This window comes from Oryctolagus cuniculus, chromosome 9 (assembly GCF_964237555.1).
Source record: "Oryctolagus cuniculus chromosome 9, mOryCun1.1, whole genome shotgun sequence".
Lineage (NCBI taxonomy): Eukaryota > Metazoa > Chordata > Mammalia > Lagomorpha > Leporidae > Oryctolagus > Oryctolagus cuniculus.
Genome location: NC_091440.1, coordinates 134,814,429 through 134,832,708, shown reverse-complemented (window position 1 = coordinate 134,832,708; position 18,280 = coordinate 134,814,429). Strand labels below are relative to the sequence as shown.

General features: G+C 48.4%; 1 protein-coding gene across 8 annotated transcripts in view; it reads left to right on the top strand.

Moving 5' to 3' along the window:
* The window catches only part of PUS7L (pseudouridine synthase 7 like), a 91,456-nt gene that overhangs the window by 61,303 nt on the left and 11,873 nt on the right, over positions 1 to 18,280 (top strand). For 7 of the 8 annotated variants that reach the window (XR_011379098.1, XR_011379096.1, XR_011379097.1 and 4 more), the window contains one exon: positions 2,248 to 2,402. The gene's annotated coding sequence lies outside the window, so the exon portion shown is untranslated. Of the gene's footprint in view, positions 1 to 2,247; positions 17,499 to 18,280 lie in introns of those variants that run through there. The other variant, XR_011379104.1, reaches the window with a different exon arrangement.

The window sequence follows — 18,280 nt, the reverse complement described above, 5'->3', positions numbered from 1 at the left end:
AAGAACTGCCCTGTTCTCCATTGTGTCACTCCTTCTTCCCAGCCGAGGCTATGTGAAATCTAACTCTAGTCTCTTCTATCCCTGGGCTAAATGCATAGAGAGGCCCAGGTTGACTTAATATTTTTTTAAGATTTATATATCTATTTGAAAGTCAGAGTTATACACAGAGAGAAGGAGAAGCAGAGAGAGAGGGAGAGGGAGAGGGGGGAGAGAGAGAGAGAGAGAGCTATTCCATCCATTGGTTCACTCCCTAGTTGGCCGCAACAGCTGGAGCTGTGCCGATCTGAAGCCAGGAGCCAGGAGCTTCTTCTGGGTCTCCCACACGGGTGTAGGGGCCCAAGGAGTTGGGCCATCTTCTACTGCTATCCCAGGCCATAGCAGAGAGCTGGATCGGAAGAGGAGTAGCCGGGATTCGAACTGGTGCCGATATGGGATGCTGGCACTGCAGGCAGCGACTTTACCCACTACGCCACAGCGCCAGCCCCGGACTCAATCTTCAATCCCAACAATAGCTCCGTTTCTGCTGCTCGGTTTTCTACTGGGGAATGAGCTCTTTGGCTTGAGTTTCTGACCTCGTGCAGCCAGAGCCCGACCACCCAGTGCTCCCCATCACTTCTCCTCCTTCCAGACGGTTAACCCCCAAGTGCCGGCCAGGTCCAGCCAATCCTATTTCTCAGCTTGAATCTCTGCCTACAAAGGCCATCTTTAGTCATGGCCTTAGCATAGGCTCTCTCAGAACCAGAGTGTTTGATCTGCTCCTGTAGCCTCCATCTTTTCTGTTTTAATCAAAGTTGTGTGAAACACCCTTGTCGTTGTATAATGTAAGTGTTACGTGTCAGAGAAGGAGTATTGTGTTCTCAGGGCACGGCCCTGTAATCTAATCAGATGCAGCACTGAGTAGTGAACCGAGAGTCATGACTGCACACATGCCAGCACCCTTGTGAAATCCACCCTTTGCATTCAGTAATCTGAATAGTTGTGATAGCCTCAGCACACCCATACTTCAGGTTTTCAACAGATTTTGACGAAGCTGGCTCACTTTAGTTATGAGTTATAAAGGGCAAGCTGCAGTAATTTCTGGTACGATAGTGGAGCAGTTACTTCTCTGTAGATATAAAAGTGAGATATTCTGACAGAATTGTCTTGTGTGCTGATTTGTGTGAGTAAGTCAGCAGAGGAAATAATGTGAGATCTAATAAATGTTCACTCAATGAATGAATGCGTTGACTAACCATTCTATTTATTTTTCAGAGCATGTTTTTGAACCTGATTATTTTATTGATTCGTATATGTATGGTTTGTCTCCTTGAAGGTTATGATAGAGCTAAATCATTGGGCCAGTTGATAACTAAGTGATTTTAAACCTGTCGCTTGATTTGGATGACAGATATAGAGTTTACATTCCCATGTGTCACATCCAAGGGAATTTTTCCATTGATTATGTTTGCTACTTTTTCTATACCTACCAGAAGTAACTAAAGATATGTATTATTTGATATCAGACATAAATATCCACTCCTTGCAGCTGTAAGCTTGTAGGTAGTGTGCACGAGGTCTCTTGCACTGGAACGTGGGGCAGGACATCTGCCTGGACAGTGTTAGCATGGGTGCTCACGGTCAGAGTAACATGTAGCAGTGTAGCAGTACTTGTTTCCGGGCATGGACAGCTTAAGAGGGAGATCCATTCACTTACACGGATGGACGCGGAAGGGGAGCCATTCTGCAACCAGATTCCTCCAGCTGCTTTTTTTTTTTTTTTTAAGAATTTATTTACTTGGAAGGCAGACAGAGATACAGAGAGAGAAGGAGAGTGGGAGAGAGGGAGAGAGAGAGAAATATCTTCCATTCACTGGTTCACTTCCCAAATGGCTGAAATGGCTGGGGCTGGGCCAGGTTGCAGCCAGGAACCAGGAGCTTCTTCCAGGCTGCCCATGTGGGTGCTGGGGCCCAAGTACTTGGACCATCTTCTGCGGCTTTGTGAGACACATTAGCAGAGAGCTGGGTCAGAAGTGGAGCAGCCAGGACTTGAAGTGATCCCCATATGGGATGCTGGCGCTGCAGGAGGACCCTTAACCTTCTGTACCACTAAGGCCTACTGCTGCTTGTCTTGCAGTGTGTAGGTTTTCCATTCCTGACACTTGCTCCATCCACATTCCGCCAGACAGGAGAGGAAAACAGACCAACTAAAGGGCAGAAAGTGTGGCCCACCTGTGTTTAAAGAGAGGCTTTGTTTGCGTGTTCTTGCAGAGCTGTCACATGCTACATGGAACTGCGTTGGAGGCGGGGAAGTCACTCCTGCTGCGGCAGTCCAGGAGGCCGTGAGTGTGACTGTGAGTCAGGGAGTTCTGTACTCACTGGAGAGGGAAGGGCTGCTGGTGACAGTGAGCACTCTGCCCCCACAGGTGAGTTAGTTCAGGCTGAAGATGCTCTGAAAGTAAGACTGGAAATAGTGTAGTCATTGGGGAACACCTCAGGGCAGTCACTGCAGTTTTTAAATATAAAAACTCACAATGTATTTACAATGTATCTTATCAACTACCAAATTAAGTATATCTAGAATGAGGCATAGAAATAAAATAACATCTACAAGCATATTTCTGGTATTTTTCTTGAAAAATTTTTGCACCAAAATAAACGTACTATTAATTGCATTTCCCATGAACCTTTCAAAGTACCCTCATGTTAAATCAACGATAGCATATGGTAGGTCCTGCTGTTAATCCTATTATACAGGTGAGAAATCTACAGCACAGTGACGCTGCTGATAAGCAGTGGTAATGAAAACAAAAGAAACAAAGCTAAATAGATAATTTATCATCAAAAGGTAAGGGGTTAAATGTGTCCATCAAAAAGCAAAGGCCTCTGGGCCTGTGGCATAGCAGGTAAAGCCACCACCTGCAGTGCCAGCATCCCTTATGGGCTCCCATTCAGGTCTGGGCTGCTCCACTTCCGATCCAGCTCTTTGCTATGGCCTGGGAAAGCAGTAGAAGGTGGCCCTAGTCCTTGGGCCCTCTAGCCATGTGGGAGACCTGGAAGAAGTTGCTGGCTTTGGATTGTCCCAGCTCTGCCCGTTGCAGCCATTTGGCCAGCAAACCAGCAGATGGAAGACCTCTTTCTGTGAGTGTCTCTACCTCTCTCTGTAACTCAAATAAAATCTAAAAAAAAAAAATAAAAAATAAGACTTCAGCAATTAACATATCATAAGGACATGTACAATGTTGCACCAATGTCAGGCTGGGACAATGGGAAATCAGCCAAAAGTCTGCTGTGACTTAGTATATGGATAGAGTGGTCGGGTGTGTGAGTACTCACTGTGCGCCAGCTGCTGCTGTCATCACTTGCACACACTGAGTCATCCCAGTGTCCCTGTGAGGCTGTGTTGTTGCTGTGGCCGCTGAGACGCAGAGAGATCGTGAAGGCTGTGTTAATGCACCTCCTCCGCCCCAGCCGTGCTCTTTGCCACCAAGAGTCGTCACTGTTCACAGCGTCACTGGCCAATTTTGGATGCTGATTCTCTTGAAGCATTGTCAGTGTAATAGGCAGGATTTTTTTTTTAAGTTTTAACATTAAAAAAGTTGTGTTTGCGTCCAGCACTGTGCCGTGGTAGGTTAAGCCTCTGCCTGTGGTGCCTGCATCCTAGATGGCTGCCAGTTCATGTCCCAGCTGCTCCTCTTCTGATCTAGCTCTCTGCTATGGCCTGGGAAGGCAGTGGAAGATGGCCCAAGTGCTTGGGCCCCTGCACCCGCTTGGGAGACCTGGAGGAAGCTCCGGGCTCCTGGCTTCAGGTTGGCCCAGATCTGGCTATTGTGGCTATTTGAACAACAGTAAACCAACAGATGGAAGTCTCTCTCTCTCTCTCTCTCTCTCTCTCTCTCTCTCTCTATATATATATATATATATATATATATATATATAACTCTACCTCTCAAATCAACAAATCTTTTTTTAAAAAATTGGGTTCTTTAATTACAAATGAGATCACAATTTTAAACTGTTACATATGTGTGTGTGTGTGAAATTTCCTTACTGAGCTGGTAGACTAACTCTTTGTCTACACTCACATGTGACTCCCACCAAACCGAGACGCCTGTGTCCCTCCTGGCTCGCCTGCTGCACATGCGCTCTCTGCTGGAAGCCGTTTCCCTGTGTCACTGCTGCTCTTTAGGGGCTTTTTTTTTTTTTTTAAAGATTTATTTTATTTATTTGAAAGGCAGAGTTACAGAGAGGCAGAGACAGAGAAAGGTCTTCCATCCGCTGGTTCACTCCCACAGTGGCAGCAACAGTCGGAGCTGCGCTGATCTGAAGCCAGGAGCCTGGAGATTTCACTGGGTCTCCCTTACAGGGAAGGAGCCCAAAAACCTGGGCTTCTTCAACTGCTTTCCCAGGCCACAGCAGAGAGCTGGATAGGAAGTGGAGCAGCCAGGGCTTGAACCAGCACCCATATGGGATGCGGCACTGCAGACCAGGACTTTGACCGACTGTGCTACAGTGCTGGCCCCGCTATTTAGGATCTTAATCTCAGTATGTCTCAGCACAGCACTCCCTGAGCCCCTGCTCCAAGGGCTCTCTCTTCACCACCCAACCACCGTGTTTTTACCCTCACACAAACCCTTACTCATTATTCCCAACTCACCCCTCATGGTGGAAGGCCAATCACTGACCTGGTCAACCTCTAGGACAATGGTGGCCATAGCCCCCAGGACTGGGGCTAAGATACGTGGGCATCCAGCCTTTAACTGAGCAATTTTAGTTCCACAAACATTTGTGAAGGAAATGATTGGAGAAATGTAAAGAGTTGCCTATGAGGTGGCTTGTGGCATCATTATGGTAGTAGTAGAAGAATTTCTCTACCATGCTAATTTCTCAAAACAAGGAAAAGACAGAATAAGTTGTGGTAAAACTATTGCTGCAATTTTATGCATATATCCATTAATATGTATACATTTTCATGACATAGTTTTAAGTGAAAAGATCAATTATAATAGTAGTAACAGCAAAAATTGCTTATACGTCAGTAACGTTGACTTAATATTGTATAATATATTATTATAAAATATATAATATGTAATGCATAATAATAATGATAATGTTTGTAAGCATGAACTTGGACAGGACAGTGAAAATGTATGCCAAATTATTCTGGACATAATTATTAAGATATTGGTTGATTTTCCTTTTTGCTTTTTCTTTCCCAAAATACATACAACCAGCAGGGCTTATACAATACCAGATGGATTTAATCTTTTCAAGGAACTGGAAATTCTCTGGGGCTAATTCTGTTGGGTGAGGTGAATAATCCTGTATTATGGGCAACTGTACAACAATAAGGCGGGTTTTCTTGGTGATTTACAAAGAGGATCTGGGGACATGACCAACAGTAGGGTCCTAAAAGCACATTGGGCAAGAGCCATGTCATGGTAATGAGTGTATTGGCTCAGGAACACCACTGTAACAGAGAGCACTTCCTTGATTAAGTACATTTTGCTGTGTTTGATTGAAAAGATTCATTTTCACATAAGCAATGCCTGTACATATTCAATGGTTGTATTATATTATGCTCATATAGTAAAATGTGTCTCGTTGGCAAGGGGCTTGAGGTAGGATGAATGAGAGCTTCCAGATATATCAACTACTAAACGCTGTAACATGGAAATGCTACCTGATTTGGAAAAAGTGTTTGTAGGTGTGATTAAGTTAAGGATCTTGGAGATGATCCTGGATTTTCTTGCTGCTCAGGAAATGCAGGTTTGACCCAGGAGGAGAGCAGGCCATGGGACCATGGAGGCGGAGACTGGAGCAGGGCAGCCACAGAGCTCCTGGACGCTCCACTGGCATCTGCACCTCGACACTCTGGCCTCCAGAGCCGTATGAGACTACGTGTGTGATTTGTTAAAGCCGCCATGAGAAACTAATACAGCCCAGCTAGATACCATGCTCATTGGAATCTGGTCTATTTTCATACTTGTGAATAGCATTGTAAAGAAAAATGAAACAGAGCTAATGCAGATTTGCAGTATCCTAATGTTGATAGTTCGGTAGTAGATATGCCTTAAATTGAGGTATAATTCACATTTCTTAAAATCTACCCTTTAAAAATGTAATTCAGAAGTTTTAGTAATTCACAAAGTCGTGCAGCCATCGCCACCAATTCCATATCCTTTTGATCATCCCCCAGAGAAGCCCTGAACCTCTGTACTCTTGTGTTCCGTTCCCACCTTATTCCTGCCCCTGACATCTCCTCCACTGTCTGAGTCTCAGGGTTTGCCCTTTCTGTACACTGCATGTATAAAATCACACACAAAGTGGCCTTTCTTCATGCAGCGTGATGAACCCAGGGTTCACTCAAGTCGTCAGATATGTCAGCTCCTTACTCCTTCTCATGGGTACAGTCCTCCTACAGCACCTCAGGAGGCTTGGTTCCAGCACCCCTAGGGATACCAAAATCCATAGATGCTCAAGTTCCTTATATAAAATGGCACGATATTTTCCTAGACCGTATATTTTATATTACCTGCTGCACCTCACACAGTGTACCTGCTATGCACATAGTTATTACACTGTATTACTGATGGAATAATGATGAGAAAAAGACGTGCATATTCAGGGCAGACCCCCCTCTGTTTCTGAACATTCTCTGTGGTCAGTCTAATCGCTAGATGCAGAACTCAGATACAAAGGGCTGACTGTATGTGATACTCTGTTGTTCAGAATCTTGTTTATCCATTCATCAGCTGATGCACTTTTGGGTGGTTTCTACTTTGTGACTATTCTGAGTAATGCTGTTGTAACTATTTTCCTACATCTTTTTGGGTGGACATGAGCTCTACTGTCTCAGGGATATATTAAACTCTACATTTAACGTTTTGAGGAAATGCCCAACTGTTTTCCAGAGTGGTTGTACCATTTGATGTCCTCATCATCACTGTATTGGGCTTCCATTTCTCTGCAGCCTTGTCAGTACCTGTTGTGTCTGTCTCTTAGTTTGAGCTCTTCTGGCTGTGTGCAGTGACATTTCATCGTTGTGTTTGCATTTCACTTGCGATCAGTGACAAATGTTCCCAAGCTGCATTATCTTTTTTTCAACATTGATGGTCCTTGTTATATCTGCATGCCATTTAATATATTTTACATAAAAGGATCGCCTTTTAAATTCAAATAAATCGATCCAGAAGGAAATACATTTAAGGAGATAATACACTACCATCTTTGACTAGGTAACTGTTACAGTTAAAAACGAAATTCTCTCACCACGTGACGTTGTTTTATGGCACTGAGGCGTTTACAGCCGTTCTGTTAGCTGCGCTGTACACAGCCTCGGAAACTGGATGAAATGGAGATCTCATTGAAACTGGTTCCATGGAGCACACGGATCTCCATCAGAAGAGCTGTGCGAGGGCAGAAGCAGCCCCTGAAGGCTTCTCTGGAGGCCCTGAGAGCCGGGCCGGAGCCCGTGATGTCGCAGGAGTGTGTCTGCTCTCTCCGTGCTGCGCGGATGACATCATGCTGCCATGTGAGAAAGGCGAGCGCTTCCCTTCTTCACTTGCCGCACGCAGCATACCATGGTGTTCATCTGGGGCCTGGTAAATGCAAGTGGATGAGAGAGTGCGTTTGTTAATCACCAATCATCCTGAAAAATAATGATGTCCGCAGAGCTGACGGTGCGCCCCGGAGCTGTCGGCTGTGGGTTGAGGCCTCCGTAAAAAGAAAACACAGTGGAAAATTGTTCAGCTTTTCAACAAAAAGAGGGAGCCTTTGTCCTGGATAATCGAATTCCTTTTAAAGCTAAGAATTACCTGGATGTCTATTTTTATGTGGGGGAAAAACAGAATTTATTTAAATAACAAAAAAATTCATCTAGAACAGAAAACAGTTCTTGTCTGAAGTTTTAAACCTTTTGATGAAAATCAGGCCCTAGGAACCATGTCAGGAAGTTAATGGTTAGGTGGTAGGCACCACAGACTCGTGGAGTATCTCTAGATAGTAGGGCTTGGAGACATTTAGAGAAATACCCAAACTGGCCACGTTCCAGTCCCCTGCCACTGCCGCCTGGAATTCTGGGCCCAGCGTCTGTGCGACAAGGGGTGGCCTCTGGGAGTAGAAGGGCAGGAGTTCCGTGTTCTAACGAGGAGCTGCTGCAGAGAAGCTGGGCCATTTGATGCTGAACATGAATTTTCCAGATAGGGCACCTCGGAGACAAAGGATCTACACAGCCAGTGACAGTGTGCCGCGTGGGGCATCGTCCGTACACACACAGGGGTGTTTACAAAGCTTCCAAGCCTGACGTTAGGGGACCTGGGTTCTGGGTGGGCACTGTGCTGTCGCAGTCCCGAAAGGCACACGACAATGAAGTGCAGGGAGGTCTTCAGCTTGCACCTCCTCCCACCAAGAACATAGAGCGCATTGTGCGTTGGAACATGTGTCATCCCTGTCTGCGAGCTGCAGGTTCCTCTTTATTCTGGGTTGCACTGTCACCCTCACTGAAGATGAAGAAGGTGGCAGGGCCTCCATCTGACTGGTCACCCAAATGGAAACTCCTGCCCCAAGGTGACAGGCAGTGCCTTCATGGAACCTCCAGACCCAAAGTGATGCATCTGCCCGTCTGCCCTTCTTAATTCACGACTTTTCTGTACTTGAATGGAGCCTTTAAGATAAGTGAAGAATTCCCAGACCCTCCGATCAAGCACCTGTAAGGCTGTACATTTGACCTACTCACTTTCCGACGTGACTCTCGCGGGAGCGCGTTGCTGTGTGGCTGCACGTGTGGCCCTGTCTGACACAGTGGAGACTGTGGGAGTGATTTCCTTGCCTTGCTTGTGTCTCCCTGGTGTTGGACACTCACCTGGCCTCCCCCTGGGCCTCTCCTCCCTGTCCCCTGCACCACACCCCACCTGGCCCTAAAGGTGGCCGCTTTTGGTTAAGGCTCCCTGTTGACAGGCCCGCAGTCAGAGGAGCACCCTTACACATGCCTTTGTCACAAAGCCATGTGGAATTAAGTTAAAAAATAGAGTTTCTGAGCTGATGTAATTGTGAGTACGTGAATAATAACAGCAGGCACATATGAGGCATTTTGATAAAGGAGTTTTATGGGTGACATGGCACCTGATGAGGTAGGAGTGGCACAGTTTCCTGTCATTCGCTTGTGCCCAGGGATGGCATGGCCCATGAGATCAGGGTGGGTGAACAGGGCCCCCATGGGAGGGGAAGTGTACCTCGTGGCAGGGATTGGGGGCAGGGGGAAGCATGCTGTTTAGCAAAGGCCCTGGCTCCATCAGCAGCTTAGGACACTTTAGGGTCCTTATAAAAATTGATTACTTGGAGCCGGCGCCGCGGCTCACTAGGCTAATCCTCCGCCTAGCGGCGCCGGCACACCGGGTTCTAGTCCCGGTCGGGGCGCCGGATTCTGTCCCGGTTGCCCCTCTTCCAGGCCAGCTCTCTGCTGTGGCCAGGGAGTGCAGTGGAGGATGGCCCAGGTGCTTGGGCCCTGCACCCCATGGGAGACCAGGAAAAGCACCTGGCTCCTGGCTCCTGCCATCGGATCAGCGCGGTGCGCCGGTCGCATCGCGCTGGCCGCGGCGGCCATTGGAGGGTGAACCAACGGCAAAGGAAGACCTTTCTCTCTGTCTCTCTCTCTCTCACTGTCCACTCTGCCTGTCAAAAAAAAAAAAAAAAAATTTGATTACTTGGGGCCGGGGCTGTGGCACAGCAGGTAAAGCTACTGCCTGTAACCTGGTCATCCCAAACGGGTGCTGGTGTGTGTCCTGGCTGCTCCACTTCCTATCCAGTTCCTTGCTAAAGCACCTGGGAAAAGCAGCAGAGGATGGATCAAGAGCTTGGCCCTCTGCTACCCTTTGGGAGAAACTTCTTTGGAGTTCCTGGCTCCTGGCTTTGGCCTTGCCTAATTCTAGCTGTTACAGCCATCTGGGGGAATGAACCAGTGTAGGGAAGAACACACTCTCTCTCTCTCTCTCTCTCTCTCTCTCTCTCTCTCTGTCACATTGATTTTCAAATAAACAGATAATTTTTTTTTGGACAGGCAGAGTTAGTGAGAGAGAGAGAGAAAATAGATAATTAAAATTCAGCTCCAGTGTGAAACTGTGTGAGGCTCTCATGTGTCCCAGCTGCTTAGAGGGAGTCTCGGCCCCATATTTGTGGTGTCTTTTTGTTTTGAATTGAGAAAAATCCTGAATAGGAAGAAATTCAAGCTGTGTATTTTGGCCTTTCTGCTTTTGTCTCTTCTCTGTGTGTGTTCTTTTCAACAATTGCGTAAGTAATATATTTCGTTAGTGTCCTGTGACTGCTGTCAGAAACTCATAAACTGGGTGACCTAGCACAACAGCCATTTGTCCTGTCCTGGTGCTGGGGCCCCCACGTGGAGGTCAGACTCCCAGGGCCCCGGCCAGCTCTGGGCTGCTGTGTGGTGGCTCAGCTTTCTGGGTCTGCGTCTCCACATCCCCCTCCTCTGTGTGTCGGAGTCAAGGCCTCAGTCCCGGCCAGATAGTTCAGGATACTGTTTTCATCCAGATCTCTAAAAGGATCATCCTGTAGAGGCTTTGCCACACATGAGAATGGCGAAGCATTCTAGGAACAGAACCTGACCCTGCTGCTTGTGTGAATTACAGTCAGCTCCAGTTAGGAGCCAGGCTGTCACAGTTGAAGCCGACATCCTCTCTGACCTCTGCGCCCAGTGTGGCCCTCTCCACATTCCCCAGGGGTCACTCTCACGTTGAGGGGACTGTCCTTTCCTTACCTCTGTGGTACACACGCTTTGTGTGCCCCCCAAAAGTCACTTTGCAAGTTGTCTTCTTTTTAGTTAAAATGTTCTTGGGATTAAATTGCATTGATACATTTAACTGTACTTTTTATTTTAGTTGTGAATTCCATCTTAACTGTGTGCCACATTGTATCCATGTTGGGCATTTGAACTATTACTAATAAATTGTTGCTATTACACATGTTCCTCAACTTGTGATGGGGTCATCCGCCCAGTAAAAACCGTTGTGAGTTGAAAATATCATGAAAAAAGAAAACAATTTAATACAAGTAACCTAGTGAATATGATAGTGCATCCTATCCCAGTTTATCATGCTCAGAATACTTCCAATGACCTACAGTTGAGCAAAATCATCTAACACACATCCTGTTTTATATTAAAGCAACGAATGTCTCAGTAATACACAGAATGGCTGTTCCATGTCGCAAGCCCAGGAAGACATCCACATCAGAAATTCTCAGTATAGAGCTGGCATCGTGGCTTAGAGGGTTAAGCTGCCACCTGTGACACCGGATCCCATATGGGCACTGGTTGGAGACCTGGCTGCTCCACTTCTGAGCCAGCTCCCTGCTAATGTGCCTGGGAAAATAGCAGAACATGACCCAAGTGCTTGGGTCCCTGCAACCATGTGGGAGGCCTGAAAGAAGCTCTGGGCTCCTGGCTTCGGCCTGGCACAGCCCTGGCCATTGTGGCCTTTTGGGGAGTAAACTAGCAGATGGAAAATCTATCTCTTCGAGTCTCCCTCTCTCTCTCTAACTCTACCTTTCAAAAAAAATAAAAAATAAATCTTTTTTTTTTTTAAATAAGTTACCAATATGGTCATGTGCCTTTTTGCTTTTGCACCATCAGGAAGTTGAAAAATTCCAAGTTGAGCCACCATTAAGTTGGGGACTTTGCGTCTGAACAGTGCTGTTCATACAAACAACCTCCTGGCACAGGTGCACTCTGTGGGCATGTGTGTTGCTGGCAGAGTGTGTGGAAGGAGATGGAGTCCCCCACAGCCAGAACTGCACTTCCTGTTCTCATCTATGTATTTCTATATTTTGGGGGGTTACTGATTCATCTAGATTTTATTTGTGTATATTATGTGAGAAAAAGACAAGATTGTGTTCGCCTGTTTTGAAACGCTAACTGTGGAACCTTCCAGCCCCTCCCGATCTGCGTCGCCTGTGAAGTGCCTGTGTAGCTCTTCTGCCAGAGTCATGTGTCAACTGTGTCCCTGTTCCATGCTGCGAGCAGTTTGTATGTAACGTCATCCCTGTACCTTCCTACACAGCACACGTCTACGTTTCACTCTCTCTTCTGTTCGTGTTCACTTGGCTGCCACCACAGTGTGCAGCACTTCGCATCTGCAGCACATAGAATAAGACCCGACATACAGTAGAGGGCCCATAAACCTTGAATGAATACATACAACTTAATATGCACATTATACACAGTCGTTTTAAATGACACTTTCCCTGATGTGTGATTAACTGTGTGTGTATATTGCTAGCTATGTAATTTATGTAAAACACTTGGCCTTTTTCCAAATGCTTATTTATTTATTTATTTGAAAGTCAGAATGACACACAAAGAGACAGAGAGAAATTGTCCACCAGCTAGTTCACTCCCTCACATGCCCACAACTGCCAGGGAAGGGTCAGGCCAAAGGCAGGAGCCTGGAACTCCACCCAAGTCTCCCATGTCGTCGATGACAGAACCCCAACTGCTTAGGCCATCACCTGCTGCCTCCTAGGGTGTGCATTAGCAGGAAGCTGGGTCAGAAGTGGAGACAGGACTCAAACCCAGGTACTCTGATGGGGCGTGCAGACGTCCCACGTGGATGCTTAACTCCCTGCGCCACACCCCTGCCCCAGCACCTTGCCTTCTGTTGGAGCTGGAAGGTGCCTCGTCACGTTGAGAGACAGTCCCTGTGGTCTCCCGGCCTTCTGTGCGTCTTGGGAGCAGACAGAGTGCCTGCCTCACAGAACACTTCCAGCGATGCAGGTGGCCGTGGTCAGTCCATCTCGCCATCTGTTGCTCTGGACCACTCTGTTCATTTGTTCACATGCTGTTTATACCTGCTTTTTTTTTTTTTTTAATGTTTCTTGTTTTATTTCTTTGAAAGGCAGAGTTAGAAAGAGAGAGAGAGATCTTATAGCCGATGGCTCACTCCCCGAATGGCCAAAACTGCCAAGGCTGGGCCAGGCCGAAGCCAGGAGCTAGGAGTTTCTTTCGGGTCTCCTACATAAGTGCACACTTGGGCCATCTGCTGCTGCTTTCCCAGCTGCATTAGCAGGGAGCCGGATCAGAAGTGGATCAGCCGGGACTCAAACCAGCACCCATATGGGATGCCGGTGTTGCAGGTGGAGGCTTAACATGCTTCACCATAACCCTGGCCCCTACACCTGCTTTTGTACCACCACGGCAAAGCGGCACAGCAGAACCCCCATGCCTACCAGGTCAACAAGTTTGCCATCTGTCCTCTCACAGGATACTTTGCTGAGCCCCGGCACCACCGATGAGCAGGTCTGCGTATTGTCCAGTGTAACGACCCCGAAACCTTACTGCCCGCAGTGAAAACATTCGCGTTCCTCTCCCGCAGTGCAGCTCCCGACTCATGCAGACGTCGGTGTAGTTTGGCCATTAAAATTAGAACAAAGCTTAGAGCAGAACAAACCGCAGAGAAGGGAAGGGGCCTGCCGTGGTCTGGATGACGGTGTCTCCCCACACTCAGCTGTGGAGACCTCACTCCCAGGGTGATGGTGTCAGGAGGTGGGGATGCACGCTGGCCTGTGGTGCCGCTGAGAGGGGCGGGATGAGCAGCCTCGCGGGCGGCACTGTCTGTGGGGAGCAGACGACACCAGGTCTGCTGGTGCCTTCACCTTCAACCCCCCAGCCTCCAGAACTGCGAGCAGCACGTGTTTGTCTTTCATAAATTTACAAACCAAGGTTCGTGATGTGTCAAGGTGAGCGATTCGGTCATAGAAATAAAGAGTAGCAAAGGAGATCTCATTTCAAGAATAAATTTCCACCTTTTAATACTTTGACATTTTAGTGGAATAATGTTGCTGTGCGGGGCATCTTGTGGCCCTCCGTCTCTCTCTAGCCGGTGAAGGCAGAGCTGACCCTCGGCCCCTCTACCGAGCACGGGTGCGTGGTGGCTGGCAGCGCATCTGTCCTGCCTCAGCACTTGGCAGTCCTTCCTTCCCTCCACATTGCCGAACTCTCGTGGTCGCCGCCCTGCAAAGCAGTGGGGCCGCTGCCCTTCTTCCTCCGGCCCACAGCTGTGCCGACAGCTTGCCGTCATAGCACCATGTCCGTGTTTCTTTGCCGCCTCTTGGCCTAGGAACAGTGTGTTTCTGCTCCTGGATAATCTGGAGATCTACCCGGCCCCTCCTCACACAAGCCAGACCGGCTTCCACAGTGACAGCTTGGCCACACGCCACGGACTTGCTGTGAGCTGTGCTTGCCTGACTGTTTATCATATGCAGTGCATCACACATGGTTTACTGGCCACACATTCCCCGTTGTGTGGCGTTAAAGCTGGGCTCAATTTTAAAATATGGCAGTTACTCAAACAAGAGATAGTTGCAATGACTGGTGAGTTAGAGCCACATGATGGACATGTAGCGCCAACGAAATTACTAAGGGGGAGTCTCTGCTTTTAAAGTCCTTTTCACATTTGTAAGATGTCAGTGTGACCTATACAGCAACCCTGCGAGTCACACATTTGTAGGAGTCCCACCAGCGACTGACAGCCCCAAGACTGAGGAAGCTCAGGGGTGTCCTGGGAAGTAGTCCAGGGTGTGGCAGGGAGGCCCTGGAGCCCTGGGCTGGCCCCTACTGGGGCAGTGCTGGTCTGGGCGGGACAGAGATCTGAGGGACATTTCCAGGGTGGGGAGCTCCTGGAGGCAGCAGGGCTCAGCGTGGCCCCTTGTCTTTTTCTTTGGCCAGAAAAGTTATCCAAACTGTTGCTAAAATGTGCTTCTTTCCTTGGGCGGGGGCGTGGTGGCGTAGGACCACTTGAGGCTTCTCTGCCCATCTCCATGCGAATGGGCTAATTGGTGCAGTGCCACTTGGGAAGAACTGAGGAAGGTCGATTCTAACAGGAGCCAGGGGTTTGCCTGGGAGGGGCTGAGGCAGCAGAGAGCCCGAGGGTGGAAAGGCTGTGAAAAAGACCCCTAGACGAATTTAGATGTGAAATCTGGCATGCAAGGCGGCATCAGCAAAATGCTGCCAGATCCAGCTCTCCTTCCTGCCTCCCTCACCTACCCTGGCTTCTGCCGGCTTCTCAGAAAGTCCCCATCCAAAGCGAGGGTGAGGAGCAGCGTGGGGCCCTTGTGCCCGGGTCGATTAGGACGAGAGCAGGGGGTGAAGATTGACAGGGTGAGCCGGGCTGGGTAGGGAGGCCCGGGGGTAGCGGCCTGGGTGCTTTGTTGTGTCCTTAATGGGAAGCAGACGGGGAGGCTTCTGCAGTCAGCGACAGTGCCGCCCTTGTTGCATCCCAGAGTCTGTCCGTGTGCTGGGAGCAGGCGGCTCTTCCCGCACACCCCGCTTCAGAATGAAACCAGTGACCTCCTTCTTAGATTGGGTTACATCTATGACCCCAGGGCGGGTCGCCTTGGATGTGCAAGAGAGAGCGCATTGTGAGGACGGCCTCATGTTCGATGAACAAGCCTTACCTAAAGCTGAGACACAGTGGGGTCGCAGACTGTCTGAATCCAGTGATTTCATGCCTTTAACACATGGAACGGTGTCTGAGAACCTGGCCTGGGCCTTTTCAAGTAGCGTAGCCGTTTGGCACACATTCCTCCTCGTCCGCTGAGGCCTGCCTGCTTGTACTCCTCACTAAGAGAAGGGAGCTCAGAGAGCTAAAGCCAAGCTGAAGAGAAAGGACACAGGTTTTTGTTTTGTTTGTTTTTGTTTTTGAGACAGTGTTTTAAAGCTACTTTTAGAAAGACTTAAAAATTTAAGATAAGCTTCCTGACTGTTGGTGGACCAGATTATTAATCAGCAGGCTATAACTGAAGAGTCGCCGACTGCCCACATGACACTGTGGTCAGCAGGCTAAAACGAGTTGTTGGGGTGAATTCAACATTAATTTGCCACTGTGTAAGTGCGCCCAGCTTGATTATAAATACCACTCTCGGGGAACTCACCAAGACCCTAATACTTGGTTTGCAGGTGGTATTTCCATGTGGCTTTCGCTCCTGAACCTGGGGCTGTGTCCGGGCTTCTGCGTACACTGGCAGCTCATAGCCAAGTGAGCCGTTCTTGTTCCTCTGATCCAGTACAAGTGCTGGGCAGATGCAAGACACTGCTCCTCAACCTTCTTATTATTACTTTTTAAACCAGAGAGCACATTAATCTGAGTAATTTCTGGCTTGTCAAAAAGTTGTCATCTTGCAGCATCTCAGCCAGGAATCTCTTGGCCAGTACCCTGCGCTCTCCCTTGTAATTGCGGACATGTATATTCAGGTGCCATTTAACTCAGTTCTGGGCGTCCACCGGAGAAAGGCTTTGGGCTGTAGGGTGGCGATCACAGCCGTGTTCTTGTTTCCCAGCAGGAAGGGCTCATTGTGCCGGGCCCCTCAGAAGAACTGGCTCCAGTATCTGCTGTGCGTGAGGTTGGGCCCCCAGTACACTATGTCTTGCCGTTGAGAGCAAGAGAGTAATCTATATCTTGTTAACCTTGCCATCTGTCTTCTGGACTCTGAACATTCCAATTTATCTTTAAAAAATAAAACAGTGTTCTAAATTATCAGAGGATGGCCAAGATAGCAGGTTAAACATGTGGTGATGTCCTCTTCCAGGTACTGTTAATTTTAAGAGAGACACGCAGCTCATCACCATGCATTTAAAATGCTTCCATCAGTGGGAGATGGAATCGGCAGCACTCCTAATTCATTCATTTAGTCAGGATTTCTTTTTTTTTTTTTTTTTTAAGATTTATTTATTTATTTGAAAGTCAGAGCCCCACAGAGAGAGAAGGAAAGAGAGAGAAAGAGAGAGAGGGAGAGGTCCTCCATTCTCTGGTTTACTCCCCAGTTGGCCGCAATGGCCAGAGCTGCGCCAATCCGAAGCCAGTAGCCAGGAGCTTCCTCAGGGTCTCCCTATGCAGGTGCAAGGGCCCAAGGACTTGGGCCATCTTATACTGCTTTCCCAGGCCATAGCAGAGAGCTGGATGGAAAGTGGAGCAGCCGGGACTTGAACCAGTGCCCATATGGGATGCCGGCCCCAAGGATTTCTGATAGTATACTAGTATATGTTAAATTTATTTCTAGACTGAATTTTTGATAAAAAGCAAATTGCAACAGAACAATAGACAACATTTAACCAAGTCAGCTATAAAATGCCTTTGTCGAGCTTTAGCAATTAGGGACGTTCAATTCACACAACATCCACTTAGAAATATGTGCAAGTGGATAAGCAGCACATGTGCGTTCCTTGTGCAGATGGAGCCTTGGCACCCCTGCAGTGCATGAAGGAAAGCCGTGAACCAGTGAGAGGAGGAGGGACCCACACACCCCCCTGTGATTAGGAAGCCAGGAGGAGGCTGGCCGGAGAGCAGCTCCCAAGGCGGTGCCTGTGAGCAGTGGTGACTGCACAGGAGGGCCAGGGAGCCGAGGACCAAAGCGCTCACGCTGCATGCTGCAACTTGGGGCCCTGGGCGCCCTCCCTGGCAGCACCTGAAGTGGAATGGTCAGGCCGGAAATGAGATTGCCGAGGCACCAAGAAAACATGAGAATGTTCAGAGACAGAAAGATGGGGTTAATGCTCAAGTGCTGATAGTTGAGGGAGGCAGTGTGCTGGCAGGGGGGCTTGCAGGGTCGGGCGATAGTTGAGGGAGGCAGTGTGCTGGCAGGGGGCTTGCAGGGTCGGGCGATAGTTGAGGGAGGCAGTGTGCTGGCAGGGGGGCTTGCAGGGTTGGGCGATAGTTGAGGGAGGCAGTGTGCTGGCAGGGGGCTTGCAGGGTCGGGCGATAGTTGAGGAGAGGCACCGCTAGGCACAGAGTCCACAGAGGTGCAGAGTATGAAACATGTGCAGGGGTTTTACAACTTTTTTCACACCAAATATAGTTATATTTTTAAAAAATGATTTATTTATTTATTTATTTGAAAGGCAAAATCACAGAGAGGCAGAGAGAGAAAGAGAGGGACAGAGAGAGAGAGAGAGAGAGAGAGAGAATCTTCCATCCGCCGGTTCACTCTCCAGATGGTCGCTACGGTTGAAACTGTGCTGATGTCGATCTGAAGCCAGGAGCTTCCTCCTGGTATCCAGTGTGGGTGCAGGAGCCCAAGCAGCTGGGCCATCTTCTACTGCTTTCCCAGGCCATAGCAGAGAGCTGGATAGGAAGTGGAGCGGCTGGGACCCAAACCTGCGCCCATATGGGATGCCGGCACTACAGGTGGTGGCTTTACCCACTATGCCACAACCCTGCCCCCAATGTGCATGAATTTTTAAGTATTCCTGTACATGAATTTCTTGATTCTTTAGTGAAAAATGAGTCACATCAAGAAGCAA